This window comes from Lagenorhynchus albirostris, chromosome 5 (assembly GCF_949774975.1).
Source record: "Lagenorhynchus albirostris chromosome 5, mLagAlb1.1, whole genome shotgun sequence".
Classification (NCBI taxonomy): Eukaryota; Metazoa; Chordata; class Mammalia; order Artiodactyla; family Delphinidae; genus Lagenorhynchus; species Lagenorhynchus albirostris.
In genome coordinates this window covers 58,094,934-58,112,061 of record NC_083099.1, presented here as the reverse complement: position 1 = coordinate 58,112,061, position 17,128 = coordinate 58,094,934, and the positions used below count along the sequence as shown (strand labels likewise).

General features: G+C 39.6%; 1 protein-coding gene across 1 annotated transcript in view; it reads right to left on the bottom strand.

The window, feature by feature from the left end:
- PIK3CA (phosphatidylinositol-4,5-bisphosphate 3-kinase catalytic subunit alpha) overlaps window positions 1-16,618 on the bottom strand; it is a 115,780-nt gene extending 99,162 nt beyond the window's left edge. The window contains exon 1 of the mRNA XM_060150031.1: window positions 16,457-16,618. The gene's annotated coding sequence lies outside the window, so the exon portion shown is untranslated. The remainder of the gene's footprint in view (window positions 1-16,456) is intronic.
- Between the last annotated feature and the right edge of the window lie 510 nt (window positions 16,619-17,128).

Below are 17,128 nucleotides of genomic sequence, written 5' to 3'. Positions count from 1 at the left end.
AGTCACAAAGCACCAAGCTGATCTCCCTGTGCTATGTGGCTGCTTCCCACTAGCTATCTATTTTACGTTTGGTAGTGTATATATGTCCATGCCACTCTCTCACTTTGTCACAGCTTACCCTTCCCCCTCCCCAAATCTTCAACTCCATTCTCTAGTAGGTCTGTGTCTTTATTCCTGTCTTACCTCTAGGTTCTTCATGACATTTTTTTTCTTAAATTCTATATATATATGTGTTAGCATACGGTATTTGTCTTTCTGTTTCTGATTTACTTCACTCTGTATGACAGACTCTAGGCCCATCCACCTCATTACAAATAGCTCAATTTCATTTCTTTTTATGGCTGAGTAATATTCCATTGTATACATATGCCACATCTTCTTTATCCATTCATCTGATGGTGGACACTTAGGTTGTTTCCACCTCCAGGCTATTGTAAATAGAGCTGCAATGAACATTTTGGTACATGACTCTTTTTGAATTATGGTTTTCTCAGGGTATATGCCCAGTAGTGGGATTGCTGGGTCATATGGTAGTTCTATTTGTAGATTTTTAAGGAACCTCCATACTGTTCTCCATAGTGGCTGAACCAATTCACATTCCCACCAGCAGTGCAAGAGTGTTCCCTTTTCTCCACATCCTCTCCAGCATTTATTGTTTCTAGATCTTTTGATGATGGCCATTCTGACTGGTGTGAGATGATACCTCATTGTAGTTTTGATTTGCATTTCTCTAATGATTAATGATGTTGAGCATTCTTTCATGTGTTTGTTGGCAGTCCGTATATCTTCTTTGGAGAAATGTCTATTTATGTCTTCTGCCCATATATGGATTGGGTTGTTTGTTTTTTTGTTATTGAGCTACATGAGCTGCTTATAAAATTTGGAGATTAATCCTTTGTCAGTTGCTTCATTTGCAAATATTTTCTCCCATTCTAAGGGTTGTCTTTTGGTCTTGTCTATGGTTTCCTTTGCTGTGCAAAAGCTTTGGAGTTTCATTAGGTCCCATTTGTTTATTTTTGTTTTTATTTCCATTTCTCTAGGAGGTGGGTCACAAAGGATCTTGCTGTGACTTATGTCATAGAGTGTTCTGCCTATGTTTTCCTCTAAGGGTTTGATAGTTTCTGGCCTTACATTTAGGTCTTTAATCCATTTTGAGCTTATTTTTGTGTATGGTGTTAGGGAGTGATCTAATCTCATACTTTTACATGTACCTGCCCAGTTTTCCCAGCACCACTTATTGAAGAGGCTGTCCTTTCTCCACTGTACATTCCTGCCACCTTTATCAAAGATAACGTGACCATATGTGCGTGGGTTTATCTCTGGGCCTCCTAACCTGTTCCATTGATCTGTATTTCTGTTTTCGTGACACTACCATACTGTCTTGATTACTTTAGCTTTCTAGTATAGTCTGAAGTCAGGGAGCCTGATTACTCCATCTCCGTTTTTCATTCTCATGATTGCTTTGACTATTCAGGGTCTTTTGTGTTTCCATACAAATTGTGAAATTTCTTGCTCTAGTTCTGTGAAAAATGCCAGTGGTAGTTTGATAGGGATTACATTGAATCTGAAGATTCCTTTGGGTAGTAGAGTCATTTTCACAATGTTGATTCTTCCAATCCAAAAACATGGTATATCTCTCCATCTATTTGTATCACCTTTAATTTCTTTCATCAGTGTCTTATAATTTTCTGCATACAGGTCTTTTGTCTCCTTAGGTAGGTTTATTCCTAGGTATTTTATTCTTTTCATTGCAGTGGTAAATGGGAGTGTTTCCTTAATTTCTCCTTCAGATTTTTCATCATCAGTGTATAGGAATGTGAGAGATTTCTGTGCATTTATTTTGTTTCCTGCTGCTTTAACAAATTCAATGATTAGCTCTAGCAGTTTTCTGGTAGCATCTTTAGGATTCTCTGTGCATCATGTCATCTGCAAACAGTGACAGTTTTACTTCTTCTTTTCCAATTTGGATTCCTTTTATTTCTTTATCTTCTCTGATTGATGTGGCTAAAACTTCCAAAACTATGTTGAATAATAGTGGTGAGTGTGCGCACCTTTGTCTTGTTCCTGATCTTAGAAGAAATGGTTTCAGTTTTTCACCATTGAGAACGATGATGTGGGTTTGTCATATATGGCCTTTATTATGTTGAGGTAAGTTCTCTCTATGCCTACTTTCTCGAGAGTTTTTATCATAAATGGGTGTTGAATTTTGTCAACAGCATTTTCTGCAACAATTGAGATGATCATATGGTTTTTCTCCTTCAATTTGTTAATATGGTTTATCACACTGATTAATTTGAGTATATTGAAGTATCCTTGCATTCCTGGGATAAATCCCACTTGATCATGATGTATGATCCTTGTAATGTGCTGTTGAATTCTGTTTGCTAATGTTTTACTGAGGATTTTTGCATCTATGTTCATCAGTAATATTGGCCTGTAGATTTCTTTCTTTGTGACATCCTTGTCTGGTTTTGGTATCAGGGTGATGGTGGCCTCGTATAATGAGTTTGGGAGTGTTCCTCCCTCTGCTATATTTTGGAAGAGTTTGAGAAGGATAGGTGTTAGTCTTCTCTAAATGTTGGATAGAATTTGCCTGTGAACCCATCTGGTCCTGGGCTTTTGTTTGTTGGAAGATTTTTAATGACAGTTTCAATTTCAGTGCTTGTGACTGGTCTGTTCATATTTTCTATTTCTTCCAGATTCAGTCTTGGCAGGTTGTACATTTCTAATAATTTGTCCATTTCTTCCAGATTGTCCATTTTATTGGCATAGAGTTGCTTGTAGTAATCTCTCACGATCTTTTGTATTTCTGCAGTCTCATTGTTACTTCTCCTTTTTCATTTCTAATTCTATTGATTTGAGTCTTCTCCCTTTTTTTCTTGATAAGTCTGGCTAATGGTTTATCAACTTTGTTTATCTTCTCAAAGAACCAGTTTTTAGTTTTATTGATCTTTGCTATCATTTCCTTCATTTCTTTTTCATTTATTTCTGATCTGATTTTTATGATTTCTTTCATTCTGCTAACTTTGGGGGTTTTGTCTTCTTTCTTAAATTGCTTTAGGTGCAAGGTTAGGTTGTTTATTCGAGATGTTTCCTCTTTCTTAAGGTAGGATTGTATTGCTATGGAATTCCCTCTTAGAACTGCTTTTGCTGCACCCCATAGGTTTCGGGTTGTCGTGTCTCCATTGTCATTTGTTTCTAGGCATTTTTTGATTTCCTCTTTGATTTCTTCAGTGATCACTTCATTATTAAGTAGTGTATTGTTCAGCCTCCAGGTGTTTGTATTTTTTACAGATCTTTTCCTGTAATTGATATCTAGTCTCATAGCGTTGTGGTCGGAAAAGATACTTGATACAATTTCAATTTTCTTAAATTTAGCAAGGCTTGATTTGTGACCCAAAATATGATCTATCCTGGAGAATGTTCCAAGAGCACTTGAGAAAAATATGTATTCTGTTATTTTTGGATGGAATGTCCTATAAATATCAATTAAGTCCATCTTGTTTAATGTATCATTTAAAGCTTGTGTTTCCTTATTTATTTTCATTTTGGATGATCTGGCCATTGGTGATAGTGGGGTGTTAAAGTCCCCTACTATGAATGTGTTACTGTCGATTTCTCCTTTTATGGCTGTTAGTATTTGCCTTATGTATTCAGGTGCTCCTATGTTGGGTGCATAAATATTTACAATTGTTGTATCTTCTTCTTGGATTGATCCCTTGATCATTATGTAGTGTCCTTCTTTGTCTCTTGTAATAGTCTTTATTTTAAAGTCTATTTTGTCTGATATAAGAATTGCTACTCCAGCTTTCTTCTGGTTTCCATTTGCATGGAATATCTTTTTCTGTCCCCTTACTTTCAGTCTGTATGTGTCTCTAGGTCTGAAGTGGGTCTCCTGTAGACAGCATATAAATGGGTCTTGTTTTTGTATCCATTCAGCCAATCTGTGTCTTTTGATGGGAGCATTTAGTCCATTTACATTTAAGGTAATTATCGATATGTATATTCCTCTTCCCATTTTCTTAATTGTTTTGGGTTCGTCATTGTAGGTGTTTTCCTTCTCTTGTGTTTCTTGCCTAGAGAAGTTCCTTTCGCATTTGTTTTAAAGCTGGTTTGGTGGTGCTGAACTCTCTCAGCTTTTGCTTGTCTGTAAAGGTTTTAATTTCTCCATCAAATCTGAATGAGATCCTTGCTGGGTAGTGTAATCTTGGTTGCAGGTTTTTGTCCTTCATCACTTTAAATATGTCCTGCCAGTCCCTTCTGGCTTGCAGAGTTTCTGCTGAAAGATCAGCTGTTAAACTTATGGGGATTCCCTTGTGTGTTATTTGTTGTTTTTCCCTTGCTGCTTTTAATATGTTTTCTTTGTATTTAATTTTTGACAGTTTGATTAATATGTGTTTTGGCGTATTTCTCCTTGGCTCTATCCTGTATGGGAGTCTCTGTGCTTCCTCGACTTGATTAACTATTTCCTTTCCCATATTAGGGAAGTTTTCAACTATAATCTCTTCAAATATTTTCTCAGTCCCTTTCTTTTTCTCTTCTTCTTCTGGAACCCCTATAATTCGAATGTTGGTGTGTTTAATGTTGTCCCAGAGGTCTCTGAGACTGTCCTCAGTTCTTTTCATTCTTTTTTCTCCTCTACAGTAGTTATTTCCACTATTTTATCTTCCAGGTCACTTATCCGTTCTTCTGCCTCAGTGATTCTGCTATTGATCCCATCTAGAGTATTTTTAATTTCATTTATTTTGTTGTTCATCATTGCTTGTTTCATCTTTAGTTCTTCTAGGTCCTTGTTAAATGTTTCTTGCATTTTCTCTCTTCTATTTCCAAGATTTTGGATCATCTTTACTATTATTATTCTGAATGCTTTTTCAGGTAAACTGCCTATTTCCTCTTCATTTGTTAGGTCTGGTGGGTTTTTATCTTGCTCCTTCATCTGCTGTGTGTTTTTCTGTCTTCTCATTTTTCTTATCTTACTGTGTTTGGGGGTCTCCTTTTTGTAGGCTCCAGGTTTGTAGTTCCCGTTGTTTTTGGTGTCTGTCCCCAGTGGCTAAAGCTGGTTCAGTGGGTTGTGTAGGCTTCCTGGTGGAGGGGACTAGTGCCTGTGTTCTGGTGGATGAGGCTGGATCTTGTCTTTCTGGGGGGCAGGTCCACGTCTGGTGGTGTGTTTTGGGGTGTCTGTGGACTTATTATGATTTTTTAGGCAGCCTCTCTGCTAATGGGTGGGGTTATGTTCGTGTCTTGCTAGTTGTTTGGCATAGGGTGTCCAGCACTGTAGCTTGCTGGTCGTTGAGTGAAGCTGGGTGCTGGTGTTGAGATGGAGATCTCTGGGAGATTTTTGCCATTTGATATTATGTGGAGCTGGCAGTGGCACTGGTCTCTTGTGGACCAGTGTCCTGAAGTTGGCTCTCCCACCTCAGAGGCAAAGCTGCTGGCTGCAGCACCAAGCGCCTTTCATCCACACAGCTCAGAATAAAAGGGAGAAAAAGTAGAAAGAAAGAAAAGAAAGAAAGAAAGAAAGAGGAAGGAAGAAGGGAGAGAGGGAGGTAGTGAGGGAGGGAGGAAGGAAGGAAGGAAGGAAAGAAAGAAAAAGAAAAGATAAAATAAAATAAAGTAAGACAAAATAAAATAGAGATATTAAAATAAAAAATAATTACGAAAAAAAATTTTTAAGGAAAAAAATAAAATAAAAAACGGACGGATAGAACCCTAGGACAAATGGTGGAAGCAAAGCTATATAGAAAAAATCTCACACAGAAGCATACACATACACATTCACAAAAAGAGGAAAAAGGGAAAAAATAATAAATCTTGCTCTCAAAATCCACCTCCTCAAATTGGGATGATTCGTTGTCTATTCATGTATTCCACAGATTCAGGGTACATCAAGTTTATTGTGGAGCTTTAATCCGCTGCTTCTGAGGCTGCTGCGAGAGATTTCCCTTTCTCTTCTTTGTTCACACAGCTCCTTGGGGTCAGCTTTGGATTTGGCCCCGCCTCTGCGTGTAGGTCGCCGGAGGGCGTCTTTTCTTCGCTCAGACAGGACGGGGTTAAAGGAGCAGCTGCTTCGGGGGCTCTGGCTCACTCAGGCCGGGGGGAGGGAGGGGTACGGAGTGCAGGGCGAGTTTGCGGCAGCAGAGGCCAGCAGGACGTTACACCAGCCTGAGGCACGCCGTGCGTTCTTCCGGGGAAGTTGTCCCTGTATCACGGGACCCTGGCAGTGGCACGCTGCACAGGCTCCCCGGAAGGGGGTGTGGATAGTGACCTGTGCTCGCACACAGGCTTCTTGGTGGCGGCAGCAGCAGCCTTAGCGTCTCATGCCCGTCTCTGGGGTCCGCGCTCTTAGCCGCGGCTCACGCCTGTCTCTGGAGCTCCTTTAAGCAGCGCTCTTAATCCCCTCTCCTCGCGCACCAGGAAACAAAGAGGGAAGAAAAAGTCTCTTGCCTCTTCGGCAGGTCCAGACTTTTCCCCGGACTCCCTCCCGGCTAGCCGTGGTGCACTAACCCCCTGCAGGCTGCGTTCAAGCCGCCAACCCCAGTCGTCTCCCTGCGCTCCGACTGAAGCCCGAGCCTCAGCTCCCAGCCCCGCCCGCCCCAGCGGGTGAGCAGACAAGCCTCTCGGGCTGGTGAATGCCGGTCGGCACCGATCCTCTGTGCGGGAATCTCTCCGCTTTGCCTCCGCACCCCTGTTGCTGTGCTCTCCTCTGTGGCTCCGAAGCTTTTCCCCTCTGCCACCCGCAGTCTCCGCCCACGAAAGGACTTCCTAGTGTGTGGAAACCTTTTCTCCTTCACAGCTCCCTCCCACTGGTGTAAGTCCCGTCCCTATCCTTTTGTCTCTGTTTATTCTTTTTTCTTTTGCCCTACCCAGGTATGTGGGGACTTCTTGCATTTTGGGAGGTCTGAGGTCTTCTGCCAGCGTTCAGTAGGTGTTCTGTAGGAGTTGTTCCACTGTAGATGTATTTCTGGTGTATCTGTGGGGAGGAAGGTGATCTCCGCGTCTTACTCTTCCGCCATCTTCCCCGGTGATCTCCACCAATATTTTATTATAACTTTAAATGGGGTATAGTCTAGAAAAATACTGAATCACTATGTTGTATACCTGAAACTAATTTAATATCATAAATAAACCATACTTCAACAAAAAAGAAAAAGGACATCTGAGGATTCTGAGATTCCAGGAGTGGACAGGGAAAAACAATCCATAGGAAGCTCAGACTAGGTGTGAAAAATGTACGTCCATTTACTTAATTCCTTTCTGTCCACTAAACCTTCATTCCGATCATGCTAAATCCCTATATGCTAACTTCTCTTAGGACTAGGTATGAAATAGAATTCAAATTCCCAGAGTGAGAATGAAACTTTAAAAAGTTGTAATAGAACAAAAAGCAAGCAGTAATGTCAAGAACCTTGTTAGAAAGGAACCTTACCGTTCACTCTCCAGAGAAAGGATTCATTAGTAAATCATCAAAATGTACAGGGTTCAATTCACTACAAAATGTTAAAGCCCCCAAATAAATCGATGAATATGACATGGTTAGTGCTCTCAAGTAGCATACAGATATTTATTAAGTGCTTACTATGTACTAGGCACTGTTCTAAATGCTTTCATGTATTCGCCATTTAACCTTCATTATAATATTATGATGTAGGTATTGCTATTATCCCTTTTCTACAAATGAGGAAATACGTATTAACCCAGAGAATATTTAACCCAGACAGGTTAAATAATTTGCCCTCAATTACAAAACTAGAAATTTTGACAGTCTTGCTTCAGAGCACATGCTCTTAGTCATTGTGACATATATTTAGGAAAAGAAAATTAAAGAAGCCTACATACACTGACCATATTTTGTGTATTTTCTAAGACTGTTCTGACTTCAAATATTCTGTACTGTTGTCAGATTACTTGCTCCCATTTTGGCTGGGGAAAAAAATTATTTGCAGGAGGAATGTACATAACAAATTTATATATCTGATATTTAGACTCAACAAAACACCATCACATGATACATTTAGCTGTGCTTCAGTCGTTGTTCATTACTACATCATTTAGCTGTATATTAGTAGTGTCTGTGAACAACACATGGCTGTAAAAAGAGCCATTTCACTGCATAGAAATAGTCAAAATTATTCACAGTGATTTTGAGGAAATCTTAAGTCCTACAATATCACTAAGAAATTTGAAAGTTGGTCACTTCTAGTGAAAACAAACTACCAGTCTCCGAACCATAAAATCACTAATATTATAAATTGCTTTGGATTTTACTACCATTGTAATTATCAAGACTAGTACAGAAACTGCTTTAATAAAGTCATGTTCAACTTTTACAACTGGTATATACTTAGAGAAAAAGAGTACGAATATCACTTTCATAAATACTTTAAGATGCTGCCTATCAAGGTCTCAACTGCAAATAATAGCCATTAGATTTTAAGGAAATCTTCATAGGAAAAATAACTTTAAAATGATGTTACTGCTAATACTTCAATAAGTATAAAAATGACAGTGTGAAAATACAATTTTTCCTTTCTTTGTGGTCATATATGATTTGATTTCAGATCGACTTTATAGTTGTGCCTAATTTCAATCTTTTTCCTGACAATTTTTCCCATTAATGCTGCTTTACTTTTGATCACATGCCCCATAAATTTATATTCCAGAAAGGCAGCTTATTTAGCAGAAAACTCCAAGGTTTTTGTACTTGTCAAGAAGTTAACCTCCTAAGGAAAAACCAAAAACACACACACAATTCACTTGCTTTTAGGCTAAAGGCAGTCAATTGTTTCAAAATGCAATAGTACTTTCAGGTCTAGACCTGCAGTAAGTCCATCAGAAAAGTACTTGGAAAAGCATGATCTGTCAAAGAAAAGCCACAGAAATCTGCTTAGCTTGTTGAAAAATGAGTACATACTCAAAATAACTCTAAATAATATCTCATTACCTGAACAGTTTGCTGGTTAAAAACTATTCAAAAGTTGAAGGTAATTTGAACATTCATAGAAACAACAAATCAGTAGCATACACACCATTGCTTTCTGACAAGGACAATTATTTTTGTCATCTTTTCATATATCTGTATATATCTGCAAAATAGAGGATACATCTAGAAAAAAGAGGGTTACTATGCCTCTGGAATTATGTTTCTAAGATTAGAACATATTTTCTGAAAACCATCTAGTGGGATGGGTTACCAAAGGAAAGTATGGAACATATTTTCCTAGAAGTCTTTAACTAAAGTAAAGATGGTTGCCAATGGCTATTATGGGTGCTGTGACAGGTTTTCTGGCCTTCATAACCCTGGCAACTGGTGTGCAATGGATGATCTACTCTCAATGCCTGTCAGTCGCTTACTGGCAATGCCTTTGCCAGTAACCAAAATGGCCATGCCTGTACAACTTTGATCCTTCAAAGTCACTGAAGGTTTCAGAAAGAAAGAAAGAAAATCTTTCCAGTCCATTCTTTTCTGATGGCAGCTTTTCTCTGTCACAGAATTTCACAAAGGGCCTTCAAATATGTGCACATTTATAACAAGGCAGAAAAAAAGATTTTTGCTTCCGAAGATACAACAAACTGAGATAGGACCATCTTCCCTCTAGGGAGTGGCTTAACTTACTCTTCCCTGAAATCAGAAATAGGCTTTAGGACTTCCCTGGTGGTGCAGTGGTTAAGAATCTGCCTGCCAATGCAGGGGACATGGGTTCAATCCCTGGTCCGGGAAGATCCCACATGCCACGGAGCAGCTAAGCCCGTGCACCACATCTACTGAGCCTGTGCTCTAGAGCCCGCGATCGCAACTACTGAAGCCCATGCGCCTAGGGCCTGTGCTCCACAACAAAAGAAGCCACTGCAATGAGAAGCCCATGCACTACAACGAAGAGTAGCCCCTGCTCGCCGCAACTAGAGAAAGCCCATGTGCAGCAACAAAGACCCAACACAGCCAAAAAAATAAATTAAAAAATTAAAATAAAAAAAAAGAAAGAGACTTTAAAATGCTAGGAATCTCATAGCATTTTGGAACTGTAAAGAACCTTAGAAATTTTGCAGGTAAAGAAAAGTGCTAAAAGGTAAAGATCTAACGCCAAAGAGCTAGTTAATAGTTCAATATAGAACCTAGATTTTCAGACTCTTGACCCAATGTTCTTTTAGGACACGGCTTCTCCTAATCTATCAATCTTTGTTAAAAATGTCTACAAACATCAGTAGAAATATGCACTAGTTAACAACTTATAGAAATGTGTTTCCTATCTACTTCAAATCTATATTCAGTAAATGATCAACTAAGACTGACACAACAATTTATATACTTTTCAGATAGTTTAAAATATATAGCTACTAATTGATAGAAAGATATGAAAAGTGTTTTGATTCCCAATTATGATTCTACTGCAAAAATATCACTTACTGATCACCTACTTTTGGGTACTATGCTACGTGCTGAGGATATAAGAATGAACACAAACATGGTCTCCTCCTGTTAAAAATTTATGCTTAAAATTATCTTCATAATATTGCTTTAAATCTCTACAGTACTTTATAAGATGTATCTCTCCACTGAATCTTACTAACTCTTGGTGAGTATGGCAAGAGAGTTATGATCAGAACAGAATGATTCTATCCTAATGTAGCTTTTTTCACATCACAACACTGACTTATTTGGCTTCCACTACACAAATATTTAAAATCTGAAGTGTAGCAGATAAGTATGGCCTGTAAAAATTCTTACTTTTTTTTTTCTTTTTAAATCCCACACTTATTTCAAATGGCAATGCTGGCCCTGATACAGAGACTCCTTTGTAACAATTCCAATTATATACTAAAAGTTACTAAAACTTAACCTCTTATAAATGAGTGCAATTTAGATAAACTGTCAAGCTAACTAGCAAAATGATACAGAAGAAATGAGTGTTTAATTGTCAGACCAAATATGAAATATGTTATTCTTGTACTAGGTATAAATTTAAAATAATGATTAATATGTACACATTTTCCCATGAATAATTTTATGCAATTTGGATCATTTAAATTATGTCATTAATTATATGAATTATTAGCAAGCAACATATTATAATTCCTATTGTATCATTGCAGAAAGAGAGGCAAAGATGTGATACAGTCTGCCTCCTCTCCCCCTTACACAAATACAAAGTAGCAGTTTGGGATTGGAATTTAGTTTTTCAGCCATCCAGACCACAGCACCATAATCCATACTAAAAACAGTTTCACTGTAAGAAATACTAAACTTGAAGAAAAAACTCTAAACCACCACTTTTACTATAAATTTATAAACTTTTTGTTGAAGCATTTTAACTTTAAACTCCCCAAACTGTATAGTTGAGGAGAGGGAGAGAGAACATCTAAAAATTCCTTAACCAGCATCAACTGATTCATGTTAATAAAGGAGTAAATGTGAATAATATAAATGTCTATAAAACGTTATCAGTATATCTAAGGTTGAATAACCTTTCTGAATGATGGAAATCTCCAGCCTTTAAATCGAATCCTCAGACTCCACTGTGTGTTCCCTCATGCTTCTTTTTTTACACCCTTAAGACTTCAGTTTCTCCTACCCGCTATTTTTAATTTTTATTACAGTACTTTCTCTAAAAAGATAATAAAGTTCACTTTAAACATAAACTTAAGGGAGAACTCAGACAAGTCAATTTGCTTTATACAAAAATAAGACTTGTATCCAGAAACTTCAGCAGAGATACTATTACATTGTATGTAAGGTAACCCTATTACCAAATAAATGAAGGTTAAAATAACCATATAAAATTAAGATACATGGTTCCCAAATAGAGAAAGATATCAATAACTTCAGTCTGCTGATATCTGTAACCACTTCTGATATTGAGAACAATATTCTGAAATTGGTCCTGACCAGAGGTATACTCCCTGTATCTCCTAGAAATTACTAAATAAATGTTCCTGAATTTTAAGGTCTGGCAAACAGAGGTTTCACCAAAATCTCTGGGTCTTCTTTTGTAAATCATCCTTAGTTTTAATCTGTCCATTCTTTTGGAATGGTCAAATCTGATTTTACTTATCTTTGGAGATGGCATAAGGTCATCAGTTTAGATTCTTCCTTCCTCCATATTATGTATTATGGATGTATAGATAGCTTGACACTTGCTATCCTGTCATGGTTCAAACTTCTAGGTATAATTCTTTCCCAAGCAGGTTGACTAACACCTGGATGTTTTGACAGTGGAATAAGGTTCTAAGAAAATGAAACTAAAAGCCACGTGGTTTTTGGTCCCTAGTCATATCTGTAGAGCTAGCAGTCAGCAAAGTGGAAAACAGGATTTATTACATAAACTGTCTTTTTTCTTATCTCAGATAAGTCCAATCATGAGATCTAACACCTTTTAAGGGGAAAGGAAATGAACATGTTTTAAACATCTGATCCAGGACAAAAACTTTCTTGGATCTATATTATCTCATTTAATTCAACAACAACAACAACAAGTCTGTTGAGTAGTAATTACTCCCATTATACACATTAGGAAATCTGTCCAAAGTAATCCTGCCAGTAAGTATAGAAGCCAGGTTTTGATCCAAGCAGGTTCAGATTTTCCAAAGTCAATATTTTTAGTACTCATAGGATTTTAAGGCAAGATCACTGAGTACCATGTAGAACATTCAGTACAATTCCTCTATGTTACAGATGAGGAAACTGAGGCCCCAAAAGATTGAGACTTGCCCAAGGTCACACACTTGTGGTGAGGCTGGGATTTGAATTCATATCTCCTGATTTCCAGCACAGTTCTGTGTATAATTATTTGTGTGTGTGTATGTGTGTGTGTGTGTGTTTGAGGTTGAGTATCACTCTTGATATAATTTATATGTAATTTAGAACATCTCAACTGTCTCCAAATAAAATTCATATGTGTGGCAGGTGCAGGGATGTACATATTTAGTGACCAAAAATAATAAATGTGTTTGGCAAGAATAAAAGCTTAATTGGCATTTATAAATTATTACATGTTGTAAAGAAGTCTGTTGTCAATATATTTATTTATTCAGTGAATAACTGCCTATTATGTACTGGCTACTGTGCTTGGCAATGAGAATACAACTGTATATAAGATAGAGACCCTATCCTTCTCATGATTTACATCTTGGTGGAGGATACCAACAAATAAATTGGCAATTACCAGTGCAGTGAGTCAATGCTATGACAGAGGAGTACAAGATATTATGGGAACAGGAAGCAAGGGCACCTAACCCAGACTAGACTTTTCAAAGGAGTTGATATGAAAGAAGAGTAGTAGTCAGCCAGTTAAGGAAAGGGTATGAAATATGCAAATGTTTCAGGAAAAGCAAACAGCATTTGCACATGAAGCAGGAAAAGGCCAAGTGAGCTGTAGGAGGAGGAGGAAGAGATGAACCTAGAGAGAGAAGCAAGAAACAAATCATATAGGTCTTCGAAAGCAAGGGCTTTACAATCGTGTCTATTAGAATTACCTGGGGAACTTAAAAACAAATAAACAGATGTCTGGGGTCCCTTTCAGACCAATTAAATCAGAAACTCTAGGAATGAGACCCCGGCACTGATATTTTTAAAAAGCTAACTAGATGATTCTAATATGTGGCCAGGATCAAAAACCACTGTTTAAGCTATATGGGGAATTAAACATATACATTTATTACTGCAAATAAGGGAAAAGGTGATCTTAGTATCTCTGGGCCCTAGTTTCTTAACCTATTAAAAAGCAGGCTGGAGCAGGTTAGAGGTAGCATGATAAAATGAAAGAAGTCACAAAGCATTAGTTTTGTCAATGAGTTGTCACCTGACACCTGTCTGACCTTAGATTAAAATGTCATTTCTCAGAGACAGTAATACTGCCTTCTCTACAGGGCTGTTGTGTAGCTCAAGATAAATATATTTAATAAAATAGTTCAATAACTATGCTAATAAAATATAAACCATAGTTTTCCAAGATTTATGCTTCTAAAGTTGCACAATTTTAAAGATTATAAATATTTTCACCAGAGATAAAATCCTTTATGATGCTTAAGAAACACATTTCATTTAAAGAATCACCCCTACCTTGAAGTTCAAGATATTTAAATAATAGAGAACTGATCCTTTTAATACTATTTTAGTTTCTAAAGAGATCAAACGGGATTAAGTTAGCCCTTTGCAAATAAAGAGATCAACAGAGCAAAATGCCCTTTAAATGGTAATAGCTAATGTTAAAAATTCTTTATTCAGTAAAGGGCACTAATAAGGAAAGTTATACACAAAGTAAACTGTTTTAGGAAATGTATGATCTACCTTATCATATATGTATTTAATTTATAAATTTACTTTTTTTTTTTAAGGGAATACTTATTTGGGATGGAGGGGATCTTCCCCTGACAGGAAGGAAGCTCTGCCTCAAGAAGGGCTGTTCCATCCAGAGCCAGGCAAAGCCACTGCTCTTTTATAGTCTCACTTTCACATATATCTTGCCCATGAGAATATACACTTTCACGTGGTAATTTTGGGGTTTAAGTACAGCATTTGTATTTAGTGTTATCTCTTTAACGCTCTACCCAATTTACTTAAAATTGAAAAAAAAAACTTTAGACATATAAAAACACTGTTCTGCATTTATATGTGGTTCATTTTTAACTCTTCAACTGAAACTGATAGGAATGCCTTTCAAACTTTATATTCATAGTCAATGATAAACTATTAATATTCATTTACCTTCATTTCATGATGCTATTACTATTACGATGTGCTATCACTTCTTTCAATGACCTATTTTGTGATTTTAATAGGAAAGCACTCTATTTTACAATGATGAAAAACCCACAAGAAACTTTTGAAAAAAGTTATGGATGAAATTTAATTTTATCCAAAAACGTGAAATGAGAAAACTTAGAAAACAGAACAAAACACCAACACACACACACACACACACACACACACACACACACACACACACACACACACAGGGCCCTCTTCAGATAATTTTGGCTGATGACACTGCAGAACAGTTAATCTGATAATTAAAATTTTCCAGGACATGTGATGTTTAGATAGAGATCTATGCTGTCAACCAGAATTCAATGCTTCAGTTAAAAAATGTTAAAACTTGAATACACAGACATATTAACAAATTCTTACACTGCAATTGCTTCTGGAGTCCATTAATAAAGACGTGTTCTGATTTATACAAATTAAATTAGCAACATGGTATCTTAAGTATTTTGCAGGTCTTTCCTTAACAACACGCAATCCAGCAAATAAACAAATTTTGTACGGTGCAATGTAAGCAAATACCCAGAGAACCCATCTTCTGAGCAGGAAAACATGCGATCAGTACTGCCCACAGTAGTTCAAATGTGGCCGCAGTTAACTACCGACGACTTGAGTTACCAGGAGTTCACCTACCCAAGTTTTCTAGGGGTTCTCCCAGGCCTCACAAACTACGATTCAAAACATCATCTCGCAAACCCATGTCCTGCATGTGCACAAAGGCGCAGTGCTGGAATGAGGAAGCTTCACCAAACAAAATCACAACTCTACTTCACTAAAGAATATGTAGGCTGTTTTTACAGAGCCCCCTCTTGTTGCGCTCCCCTTACCCTTTATATAACTACGTAAACAGCTCCCCAATTACTGACATCCAAGAAAAGAGCTTTCGATTCCTAAGTCTGGTAACTAGCCACCATCACCACTATTCCTTTTGCATCCTAAAATAAACCCCTCAAACCGCGATCAAAACACACTGGCCGAACGTCTGGTGTTGACACAACCCAATCCTGGGCGCTACCCTACCTTTCCGAGCCACTTAGGAGCTATGAAGCAGGCACCACATAATAGAATTAGTAAAGGCACAAATCACGAGACAACGTCTCAGGTCTATGAATGAAAGATCCAATACGTTTGACTGTCTCGGTTAAGACGAAAACAACAACTTCGAGAGGAAGGGTGGGAGGGGAACAGCAGGGTGGGGGGAGGTTTTCCTTCCAAGCCCCAGCCGGGCGATTTAAACCCAGTATGAGGCAAACGCAGGGTCGCCGGGCTGGCGGGGCCGGAGTCCTCGGGCGTGACAGTCCCTCAGGAACAGCTCGCGGCTCGGCGCCGGAATCCCTCACGCCGCGGTGCTCGCGGGCCGGGTGGATGTGCAAGGGCGAGGGGGACCGAGCCACCGCGGCCGGGGCGGCGGCCCTGGGAGCACTTCCTCAGTCCTAGCCGCCCCATCCCCAAAAATGGGAGAGGAAGGAAACGAGGAGCGAGGCTGCGGCCAGAGGGAGAAAAGAGGGAGCGGCGAACCCTCGCCTCTGCATCTGGGTGAGGCCAGCAGCAGGCGGGGGAGAGGGAGCGGCGATCGCAGGCGAACTCCGATGCGGGCCGACGCTGAGAGAAACGACCGGCAGGCAGCCCCCGCCCAAGACGAGCACCCACCCGGCCCCATCCCGACCGCGCCCGCTCCCGGCCAGTCCGCGTTCTACTCACGCTTGGGGCTCCTCGAGGCTCCGCGGCTCTAACCGCATTGGGTCCCAGCCCCGCGGGCGGCGGCGGCGGCGGCGGCGCCGAGGGAGAGGTAAGCGGGCGGCACAGCCCCCGCCTCCCGGCCCCTCTCCCCCGCCGCTCCGGAGCTGCCCGGCCGGGCCCGAGCCCTGCCTCGCCGGCGGCCCCAGCCCCAGCGGCCCGGCGGCAGCAGCCCGAGACCTCAGCGGCCGCAGCGGCGGCACCGGAACTGCCGCTTTCTCCTTCTCGTTGCCTCTCCTCGCTAGCCCCAGCCACACGCCCCCGCCCCCGTCTCCTTTCTCTGTCACCCCTGTTTTTTTCCTTTTGTTTCCAGAATAAACTTTATTGGTCTCTTTTTCCGCTCACATCGTGTAAACAAACAACGAACTCTTCCCCACCCCCTCGACTCCCCCCTCCTCGGGCAGAGGAGGGTAAGAGCGGAGGAGGGGCCGAGCCTACTATGCCCCGGAAGCAGATGAGCAAATGAAGGGAAGTGAAACTGCGGAGACCAGGAGTGGGAAGTGGGTAAATCGGGTAACAGTGTGCTAGTGCGCTTGCGCTTTGGTGTTGTTCCTGAAGGTGGGGTGGCGTTATGGGTGCTTTTCTGGCGCGCTGGTATTTAATGCTGTTGTCTTTTGCAGTAGTGAGGCTGTTTCG